General features: G+C 38.9%; 1 pseudogene; it reads left to right on the top strand.

Moving 5' to 3' along the window:
• The first annotated feature begins 5239 nt into the window (after nucleotides 1-5239).
• Nucleotides 5240-6070, top strand: LOC143406168 (HUWE1-associated protein modifying stress responses 1 pseudogene; annotated as a pseudogene).
• Nucleotides 6071-11628: the final 5558 nt, after the last annotated feature.

Below are 11628 nucleotides of genomic sequence, written 5' to 3'. Positions count from 1 at the left end.
ACCTTGTACCTATTATGTCACTCCCATTCTTCTAGCTTCAAAGCCCCTAACAAACACTAATCTACTTTCTGTCTATATGGATTAGTCTATTCTGGATGTTTCACACAAATGTGATCATACAAAATGTCAGGGCCAGTGGTTTCAAGATGTACTTTATGTGGCTTCCGATAAAGCAGACTAAAGATCTGCCACATAGTGGGAGTAAAAAAAAAATAAAAGGTTGCATAATTTTTTATATCACTGTTATGCCATTACGAATCACCATTTGGAGTGACAAGGTCATCTGTTTGTTGTATGTTGTATGGTGAAAAGAATGCAGGAAAAACTTACTCTACTTTTTAAAAAGATGGTAATTAGAAGAAATATAACAGATGAGATTGGGTGCATTCAAGGTGGTACTCTAAGATTTCATCTTCCTCCAGTCAGAATGGCAGCTCTTAAGAACACAAAAAACAACAAGTGTTGGTGAGGATGTGGGGAAAAAGGCACCTTCATTCATTGTTGGTGGGACTGCAAATTGGTGTAGCCAATCTGGAGAGCAGTAAGGAGATTCCTTGGAAAACTGGGAATGGAACCACCATTTGACCCAGCTATCCCATTCCTCAGTCTATACCCAAAGGACTTAAAAACAGCATACTACAGGGACACAGCCACTTCAGTGTTTATAGCAGCACAATTCACAATAGATAAATTATGGAACCAACCTAGATGCCCTTCAGTAAATGAATGGATAGGGAAACTTTGGTATATATACACAGCAGAACATTACTCAGCATTAAAAGAGAATAAAATCATGGCATTTGCAAGTAAATGGAAGAAGTTGGAGAATATAATGCTATGTGAAGCAAACAAATCCCCCCAAACCAAAGGCCCAATGTTTTCTTTGATATGAGGATGCTGGCTCATAATGGTGATTGGCAGGGGAGCATGGGAGGAATGGAGGAACTTTACATAGGGCAAAGGAGAGGGAGAGGAAAGGAGGGTTCAAAGAGGAAGAAATGATGGTGGAATGAGTTAGACATCATTACCCTAAATACATGTATGAGACTCAAATGGTGTGAAATACTTTGTGTACAGTGTCTTGAAAAAATCAAGTGTCTTGAAAAATTGTGCTCTATATGTGTAATATGAAATGAATTGCATCTGCCATCATGTCTAACAAATCAGAATAGAAAAAAATCTAAAGGTCTCCTGTTGAAACCTTATTTACCTCCTTTGGTGTTCTTAAACAAAAATTATTTAGTTTGTTTTATAAAAGTTTACAGAAGTTTCTTTTTTGACTTTAAAAAACATCAAAAGTTTCTTTTTTGACTTTAAAAAACATCAAAAAGAGGAAGAAAAATGGAGACTAATCATGAAGTAAAGCAAAAGCAGCACAATATGAGTGTCATGACAGGATTCCATAGACTCTTGGAATTGGAAGTCTCATGAGGAATTGAATCCCCTCTTTCTACAGATGAGATATCTTAAGCTCGGAGAGGATAAATGGCTCTCCTCATGTTAAAGAACTAGTGGATGCTGAATACATGTCATACTCAAGCACCTTATAAGAAGTTTGAACACTGATCCATGGTTTATCTTACTAGGGGTAAATGTGATATGTATTTAATGGGAGTTGATTATGGTTCAGTTCAGTCATGTCCATCTGTCCGTCCTTCCTTTCTTCCTTCCTTCCAAGAAATCACTGAACAAAGGCAAATAAATATGTATTGCAAGGTTTGCCGACAGACGTCACAGTCCAAGAAAAATGCAAATAGTTAAAACACAATACACCTGAATTAAGCTATCTACTGGCTAGAATAAGGAAACCTTCATTTTCTCATTTTCCCTTATGTGGGTAATAAATATATTTCCAGGGGTGGGAGGGTGGTCCTGCAGGGATCCTCATTTCACTTGTAGGCAGAGTCAAGGTATTTGAGTTCTGAAATATATTCCAAAAATTCAATAATATATGAAGCAGCCAGAGATGTTCATTTTATTAAGAATCTCTGTAAATGTCATTTTTCCTGAGCCAATACAGTTATGTGAAACTGGTGGGTAGTGTTTGGGGATTCCTTTGAATCACCAGTGGTCACAGCTCATTGCTCCAACACATATTTCTAATATAAGTTATGTTATGTGGTTTAAGCTAAAAAGGAAGTTTATTTTGGCTTTATTCCTTTACATGGGCAGGGAGAATTTTGATTTGCTATGTACCTCTGAGCTCTTGTAGATTTTCTCATCATCTTAACTGATAGTTTATTGAGATTAAGTGCTTTCTTATGTCAATGCATAGAAAGGACTTTTGTTTGTGTTTAAATTAAATTTAATTCAATTATCACGTTAGATAGATAGATGTTCTTGCCAGAGGAGAAGACAAAGGCTCACAGTCAGATGGAGGAGTAGTGAGAAAATAGAGAGGAAATGGAATATCGCTGTCCACAGAGGGAAGCTTCTCTCTCTCTCTCTCTCTCTCTCATTATATATCACACAAACAGACACACACACACACAGACATACACAAACACAAACCATAGCCATGCCCCAATGAACCACTTCCTCCAGACACACAAACACACACACATACAGACACACACACACACACACACACACACACACACACACACACACACAGGCCTCCAGTCACCACTCAGCTAATCCTTATCAGGGGATTAATTCATGATTGGTTTAAGACTCTCACAAACCAATCATTTCTCCTCTGAACCTTCCTGCATTGTCTCAAATGTGAGCTTTTCGGGGAGAGACACCTCACATCCAAACCATAACACTCTGTGGAGGAAACATTTCAGAAGATCATGGCTGAACAAGTGGAAGACCAGCAGAAACAGATTATAGATCTTGGGAAGATAAATAAATCTATTTTCTTAAATTCTTGACTATCTTTAAATATTTTCACTTTTCTGTTTCAGAGAAATCACTCTAACACCTGTCATTTGCCCTAGTTTTAAATAAGGATCAGATTTGCATGGTTTTAACTTGAGAGGTAGTGTGCACTGGATCTTCAGTATAGGGCTGTGGAATCAGGGAATTTGGGTTCTCCTCACAGCTGGATTTTCTAAACCTTCTGTGAACTGTAGATTCCTCTTCTGTCAGATGGAAAGGCATCAAATTGGTACTGTTCCACAGGGAGTGTGACTGAGAAACCTGACAAGATCAACCTGGAGGAGGAAAAGTTTATTTTGAGCTTATGGTTTCAGCAGCTCAATCAGCAGACACTATTGCTTGGCACCCAGCAGAACATCATGGCAGAAGGGTATGATGGAGAAAACTTCTCAGCTTATTGCAGCTGAAAAGCATAGAGGGGGTGAGAACCAGGAGCCAGGGATAAAATATAATTTTCAAATTCATGTCCCCAGTCATATACTTCCTTTAGATTGAAGTACATCATGAGAGATTGAATACTGACTTTGACAGTTCACAGACCCCACACAGCTCTCCACCCGCCTGTAGTTACCATCTAGTAATCCATTCATATTATTTCTCCAAATAGATTAAACCATTTATTAAGTTATACCCCTCATAATCTAAGCATTTCACTGCTGAGCACTTCTGCATTACCACATGAGCTTTCCAGAGACATCTCATATATATAAATCATATCAGGGAGGCTTGATTTTGGCTCGTTTCTTAAGAAATAAATTTGTTAAATGTTATTATCATGGTACCTAATAGGAACTCAATAATGGTCTGCTCTTATTGTTAATTTGTTTTATTATGCATAGTTTATACTTTGTATAGGATAAAAATAAGCACTTACAGGAATTTGTTTAAAAGTAAGCAAGCTTGAATTGTTATTTTGACCCCAACACAAACATCAGGAAAGGATGGCATATAGCATGGGTACAGGGCCACATGCTTTGAAAGGGAGGAGATGATATTCCTGGGAAGAAAAAGGAGATGAGATATTTGTGGCAGACATAAAGCAACCCTGGGATGCTCTCACCATCCTGTTAAGAGCTGCTGAAGGGAAGAAAGCCTCAGTGGTCTATTCTAGGTAGTGAAACCCAAAGGTTCAGGCATTTGTCAAAGAATAACCAGTGGTGCTAAGAAAGCAATTAGCACCTGTATTTGGGGCAGAGACTTGGCAGGGGACTTTGGAAGAAGCTCATGGCAGCCTGTAATTATGAAAATAAAAGTCTGATAGTATGAAAGACAGTGATTAGATTAGCAACACTTAAAATCACTGGCTAGTGAAAAAGAAGTCTCGGCTTGTTTTTAGCAATCTCACAATAAGTTTGTTGCTTAGGAATAGTAAAGAGAAGTCAGCTGTGTATATGCAGATTTTATTTTAATAAATAAAATAAGTAAATAAAAACTCTGACACTATTACCTTAGCAAAAAAGGATTTTTATTTTGAAACAAAGCATGAGTTGATTATGCTTTGCAAAAAAAAAAAAAAGTATGATGCAGTGGTTAAGAGAAAGGGCTCTATTGCCAGAAACACCTGGATTTGAACATTGCTTCTGCCTCCATGAGCCTGTGACCTGGAACAATGGTTTTAGCTCTCTCTGTCTGGGTCCTCCCCTGCAAAGAGAGATAATACAAGTCCTTCCTCAAGTGTGTAATGTAAGCCATCAAACACTCCACACAGACACGGGGTCCTCCACAGAGTGAGTAACTCTGAGCAGGTCTCATGGTCCTCTGGAACATCATCTTCTGCCAAGGAAGCAAGCTTGCACTCATGGAAGACCATCTCCCTTCATTTTAAATTCACTGCTTCTCTAAGTGTTGGAAGTATTGATTTTAGGTGGAAAATATAGGTAAATGTATATATGTACCTGAGTGTGTGTGTCTATGCTTAATCACTGAAGATTAATTTTAAGTTGGGACCAAAAAAAAAAAAAAAGTAACAGTCCTAGTAAACCCATTATTTCACAAATGCTATTTAGTGTGAGGGTATCATAAAACATGTGAGAAGAGTCTTTGGGGTGGGCTCCGTGGCGCAGTCCGGGTTACACGGAGGGCTCCAGGGCAGTAGCGGCGGCCTTAGGGAGGCCGCGGCGCCATGGTGGGGGGGGCGGTAGGCCAGTGCTGTAGGTGAAGCGGGGGCCGTCAGCGGGCCCGGGGGCAGGGAGGCCCGGGGCTGGGGTCGTCCGGGCTGCGCGGGGCCACGGGGGAGCGGGGTCGCCGGCCGTCGGGGTGCAGGAGGCCTGGGCCGCCGCGAGGAGCAGCCGCCGGCCGCTGGACGACGACGCTCCCGCGGGGGCGCCCCCTGAGGAGGACGCGGCGGCCGCGGAGGATGGAGGAGCGGAAGGAGGAGGGCGAGGCGGAGATCCAGGAGCACGGCCCCCGAGCACTGGTTCTCCAAGTGGGAGCGGCAGTGCCTGGCCGAGGCCGAGCAGGACAAGCAGCTGTCCCCTGAGGTGCAGGAGGAGGCGGCGGCCGCCGCGCAGCCGGAACACAACAGCAGAAGCTGTGGCACCTCTTCCAGAGCTCGGCCACCGCCGTGGCCCAGCTCTACAAAGACCCAGTGTGTCAGCAGCCAGGACTTTCTCTCTGGGTCCCCTTCCAAAACGCAGCCACCGCCGTCACCAACCTCTACAAAGAAAGTGTGGATACCCATCAGCGAAGTTTTGATATTGGAATTCAGATTGGCTGTCAGCGACGCAATAAGAATGTGCTGGCTTGGGTTAAAAAACGCAGAAGAACTATTGGTAGAGAAGATTTGATCAGCTTCCTGTGTGGAAAGGTTCCTCCACCACGAAACTCTAGAGCTCCCCCACGACTGACTGTAGTGTCCCCTAACCGAGCTACTTCAACGCAAACTAGCTCATCTGTAACAGAGACTGATTTGCAACCCTTCCGGGAAGCCATAGCTCTGCATGGTCTTAGTGGTGCAATGGCTAGTATAAGCGTGCGTTCGAGTACCCCAGGCTTTCCTACACATGTAAGCAGTGGATCGAATGCTAGTCGAAGGAGAAATGGACTCCATGATGTCGATTTGAACACTTTCATATCAGAAGAAATGGCACTCCACTTGGACAATGGTGGAACTAGAAAGCGTACCTCAGCCCAGTGTGGTGATGTCATTACAGAATCACAAACCCATAAACGCAACAGAATGATCTAAACTGCAAGCATTTTTCACACCCACCATCCTGCTTGAAACCCACTCGATCCTCAACATATACTATTATTGCAAAGGCAACATGAGGCCATCTTCCCTTGTTCACTGTTTAAGACAAGTGAATTCGATAGTGGTCGCCATAAAAGGAAGTTCGAGGTATTTACAGTAGATGCCTCTTGTAATATGGCTTTCTCAAAAAGTATAATCCTAGCAGAGGACATCAGATATCGTGTAGTCATTAGCAAAATCATCATAGGCAAACATATCCGTTCCAAGGCTAAAAGTGACCTTAACTGTGTTTATTCTCAAAGGGAAAGGAAATATCAGATGTTTATTTGGTTATAGAATTTTTTTTCCTCCCCTCCCCCAGTCCATTTCCTGCTGTGTTGAGTATTTTGCTTCAACAATATTGCCAGGTTCCTAAAATTGTCTAAAAACACGATTTGGCTTCCTCCTCAGATCTGCAGGCTTCCATTTTTAAAGCCGCACTGTACCATGCACCTGGTTTCTATATAGTAACAGTGTGCAATTTCTAATTATTGGACTGTGCCCTGTTTTTAGTTTTCAACACAGTTTCTAATATTGGTGATTGTGTGATGTAAAGAGGTGCTATGATGGTCATGCAATTAATACTTAATATTGAATCAATACACAAAACTTTATTGGATTCACTTTGTGTGTGTTAGTGCTCTAAAAATAGCAATATTATTAAACTGCCCCAGATTAACCCTGTAGGCTTCAAAAACTCAGTTTTAAAACAAGTACTACTTCTATGCGGGGTCCTCCTTAAGGTCAATGTAAACTTGTAGTCTGCATTCAAGGTGACCTGAAATAGAGAGGTCATGAACTTTGAGAGTGGGCTTCCTTTTGGTTCAGTATTAGTGAGAGGGAGAGGCATGGGTGGAATAGGTATTTATTCTAGTCTTTCATATCTGCTTTTCTTTTTCTTTTTTTTTTTAAAGAGAGAGTGAGAGAGGGGAGAGAGAGAGAGAGAGAGAGAGAATTTTTAATATTTATTTTTTTTTTTAGTTATTGGCGGACACAACATCTTTGTACGTGGTGCTGAGAATCGAACCCGGGACGCACGCACGCCATGCGAGCGCGCTACCACTTGAGCCACATCCCCAGCCCTGCTTTTCATTTTTCACGGATACCCTACTTTGTGCAGTTTCCATTATAGTGGGTGGAAGGTGACAAAGCTGTTTTATCTACTAATAATGTGATCACAACTTAAATAGCAAAACCCAACTCTCCCTGTCCCTCCATTCCCCCTCCTCTAAGAAGTGCAGTTTGGAATCTCATTCTGGAAAAGGTGGAATCGCATGGAGGTTCTCTAGATGTTAGGTAGACCTAAATAAAAGTTCTCAATGAAGTCCTCTTGGAGTAAATATAAGACCTCTTGTAGCTACAATGTTTTAGAGCATGTTTCATCTTCATTTTTAATATCTTGAACTGAATGATAGTCTTTTTTAGATGAAGAACTGATGTCAGCCTGCCAGGTACTGTAATTTATTCTATCCTATTATTATATATCAGGTAGGACAGTGAAAAATGTTTCCTTGCAAACTTGTAGTCCAGTATCAGTTACTTCCTATTTTTATCCTTAAATGACCATTGCAAATCAGTCTAAGGGTTTTTCCAGTAATTACAGCACTTTGTTAAAGTTTGCAATTTCTTCAGCCATTTAATATCTTTCTGTGAAGAAACTTTGCTAAGTTAACCATTATTGACTGGGTGGGATGTGAATGGAATGTTAGAAATGTTGTGTGAATTGAAGTTCTGTTATTCGTTATAGATATAACCCTTATTTAAAACAGTGAAATCCATACTCAAAAGTAGGAATGAAAGGTATTCTAAATTTTTGCAAAAGTGGATCATTTTTTGTTAGAGTATGATAGCAAGAAGAATTATAGCAATCTATCATTTTACCTGAAACGGACATGCCTATGTATTATGAATACTTTAAAGCTTCCCTTTGGAATATACCAAGAAATGCATTTGGAATTATCTTTGCTTTTCTGTCATTGTAAATTTAGGTTCTGGAATTGGGGTTTGGTGATGTGATGCATTGCTCACGAGAGGCCAGAACTCCTATTCCTACAGGATTTTGCGATGGAGGAATACATATTTAATCTCCCCTTTATGCCTTGGTTCTTGTTCCTCTTTCTAAGTTGAATAACAATATTTTTGGTTGTTTTGTATTAAGTTAGTGCTCTGAAGCTTAATCTTAGTACCCTTTATTCTCAATTGTCAAATTTTGATAAAACATGTGCCATTTTCTTTGGTAAGAGAAAGCAGGTCTGCCAGAACACAATTTATATGCCTTATTGGCTCCATTAAACTTTTTAAAAACTTTAAAAAAAAACATGTGAGAAAAGAGAATGTTGAGTTAAAAATTGATAGAAGTGGCACAAATCCAAAGAGTAGGAGAAGGATTTGAGGAACATGTAGAGAAGGGGAGATGGAAGCTGGCTTCCTACCCTAGTAAGAGGAACCAGGACTGAGTGTTTTCTTGGCAAGATGGTGATTATTCTGTTAGATGATACTTGAATGGGAAGTGAACATATGCATAGGCTGAGTTCTCTTGATTATCTTCTGTGTCCAACTGCTAAACTAGCAGGTTCATTTTTTTTCATGCCAAATAATGTTTTTTGAGTACTTAATGTGCACCACTATCCAAGTATTGGGATAATAATAATAGGCACGATAGACAAGTCCTCTTGCTAATGGAATAAGTTTCCATGTGTGTATGTGTGTATACACATATTTGAGTAGTGATAAAAAACATATTTAAATAAAGAAAATTTTACAAGCCACATCTAATAAAAGTAACTAACACAGGGCAATATGATAGTGGAGAAATGGATGCTACACTCTAGCAGGAGAGTCACCAAGGAAGTGAGATTTGAGCAGAGATCTGAGGTAGGAGAAGAAACATTCTGTTAAATGAAATAATCCACGCACAAAAAGACAAATGCCACATGATCTCACTGCTGTTGAAAGTAAAGAAGGTGGTCTATGAAAATGGAAAGTAGAATAGTGGTTACCTGAGGCTGGGGAAGGTAAGTGGCAGAGGGACTGAAGGCAATGGGTCATCAGGTGCAAATCACACAGGTAGTTAGGAGTAGTCTGTGTGCTCTGTGGCACATCAGGATACCTGTGGTTCACAATACTGTATTGAATGTTTCAAAAGAGCTAAAAGAGAAGATTTTGAAATTTTTTAACACAAAGAAATGACCAAAGTATAAGGTAAGAGCTATGCTAAACATCCTGGTTCTATTATTATTCATGTATTCAAATAGTACAATGTAATCCATCAACATGTATATACTATGTGCCAATTTAAAAAGAGAATTTATTTATAAGTATATAAAGCACGTACTCTTTTTAGGAGATACTTTGCTTTCCATGCAGCATTTGATACCAGCTGAATACACAGTTAGATGAGTCTCAAGAGCTGAGAGGGTACATTAAGAATAATAAGGAGACTGGCTAAATGCTTTAGCCATTATGGAGCTATAATATACCAAATGTGTTATTGTTACAATAATTCATTTTGGTAGCCCACCCTTTTAATAGCAGCCCGGAGCCATAGGGACACATGCAGTGAATATATATTAAAACAATCCACACAAGTTGTTCCAGTGTTATTGGGTAATTGGATATTACTCCAGATCCAGGAAGCCTTGGATGTAGCTAGATCAAAGTGGCATCTACCATGACTTTTCTAATATTGCTATGAAGAGAGTGCAGATTCCAAATATATCATCTGTGCTTCCCCAGTCCATGCTGTAGTCTGGAAAACATGATTTTGGTGCCGTGTTGGCTCACTTTGAGCAGGCCCTCTTGCCTTGTCCTCCTTTTTTTTTTTTTTAAAAAAAAATATTTTTTAGCTTTTGATGGACCTTTATTTTATTTGTTTGTACGTGGTTTTGAGAATCGAACCCAGTGCGTCACACTTGCTAGGCAAGTGCACTACCACTGAGCAACAACCCCAGCCCCTTGTCCTTCTTTTGGCCATATCAGCACAGAATTTGCCACTGAAATTATATTTAAAGGTGCTGGGAAACATTATCTAATATAAATAATCAATTTCTGATAAAGAGATTCCTATTTTTATATTTGCCTCCACATAATTTTTTAGTTGCACAGTAAGACATAAATGTGTATTTTTTTACTTTCTTAGTTTTAATTATATATATATATATATATATATATATATATATATATATATATATATATATCATTTCATGAAATTTGAAATGAAAGTTGAAGTATACTACGAATGGTATTCTAATTAATTTACTGTTTTACTAAATACTATCTTTTGGACATATTCATATAATTTGAGGATGGTAAACCCAAATGCTTTAGGAGGGGATGGACATGCATTGGAAATGAGTGAAGGGCAGTAGGTAGGAAATATATTCAGGCCAAAGCATTTAAATCCAGTTTTAATCAGACCTGATTTTTTTAAAATAAGCTTGGTATTTGAATCTTTGTGTGCCCTCCCACTTCAATTTTTAAGTTATGTTTTTTTTCCCCACATTTTTAATTGGTGCATTATAGTTGTACACGATGACGAGATTTGTTGCTAAATATTTGCACATGGACACAATATATAAAAATATAACTTGGCCAATATCACTCCCCAGCCCTGCCCACTCCTTTTTGGGCTTTTCCTTTCATCTACAGATCTCCCTTGATTTTCATAAAATCTGAACCCACCTTTTTCTTTTTTTTTTCTCTCTCTAGCTCTACATATGGAATAATGATTTATTTTACTTAATATAATGTTTTCACATTCCATCTATTTTCCTACCAATGATATAATTTCATTTTTCTCTGTGGCTGAATAAAACTCCATTGTATATATATATATATCACATTTTCTTTATCCATTCATCTTTTTTTTAAATTATGCATTTTCAATTAAGAGCTGAAGCTTCTATCTCTAATATGGATCTATTTACCTTATAATTATTTAAAATCTAATCATATACCAGTAGAAATCCAAGTCTAAAGTTCATGAACATCACCTATAGTGACATCTAATTTTTTGCCACTCTGTGGCTGGAATAAGCTTTTGTTGCTGAGGGATCGATGTCTGCAAGTCACTCCAAAGAATTTTTCCCTCAATTGCAAGTACAGAAACAGAAATAGGAGTAAATCAGTGCAGTAATTAAAATATTTAGAACTTAGGTATGGGCAGATCCAGGTTTGGTAGACCCCCAAAGCTTATAAAAATTTATCCTTAGCATAGCACATACTAAATTATAACCAAACGCTTAAACCTAGGGCCTTACTAGGGGCCTTAAAGTGCAGGACCTAAAGCCTCAGCTTTATTAGCTTCTGGATGAGGCCAAAAAGAAAAGAGGGAGCAAGGCTTTGGGTTTTCTTCTTAAGATTAATGAACATGGAGCTATCGGTTACATTGCCATTTCAACAAAATAATGAAAATATTCTGTAGATGATCTTTGTCCATTTAAGTATACATTTTAAAGTGCTGTGCTTCCCTAAAATTTTGACTATCTTCAAGGTTCCTTACTCAATAGTTTACA

Source organism: Callospermophilus lateralis, chromosome 1 (assembly GCF_048772815.1).
Source record: "Callospermophilus lateralis isolate mCalLat2 chromosome 1, mCalLat2.hap1, whole genome shotgun sequence".
In the NCBI taxonomy this organism is placed as follows: Eukaryota; Metazoa; Chordata; class Mammalia; order Rodentia; family Sciuridae; genus Callospermophilus; species Callospermophilus lateralis.
Note: the sequence above shows the minus strand (reverse complement) of the source record. Positions and strands in the feature narration are given on the sequence as shown.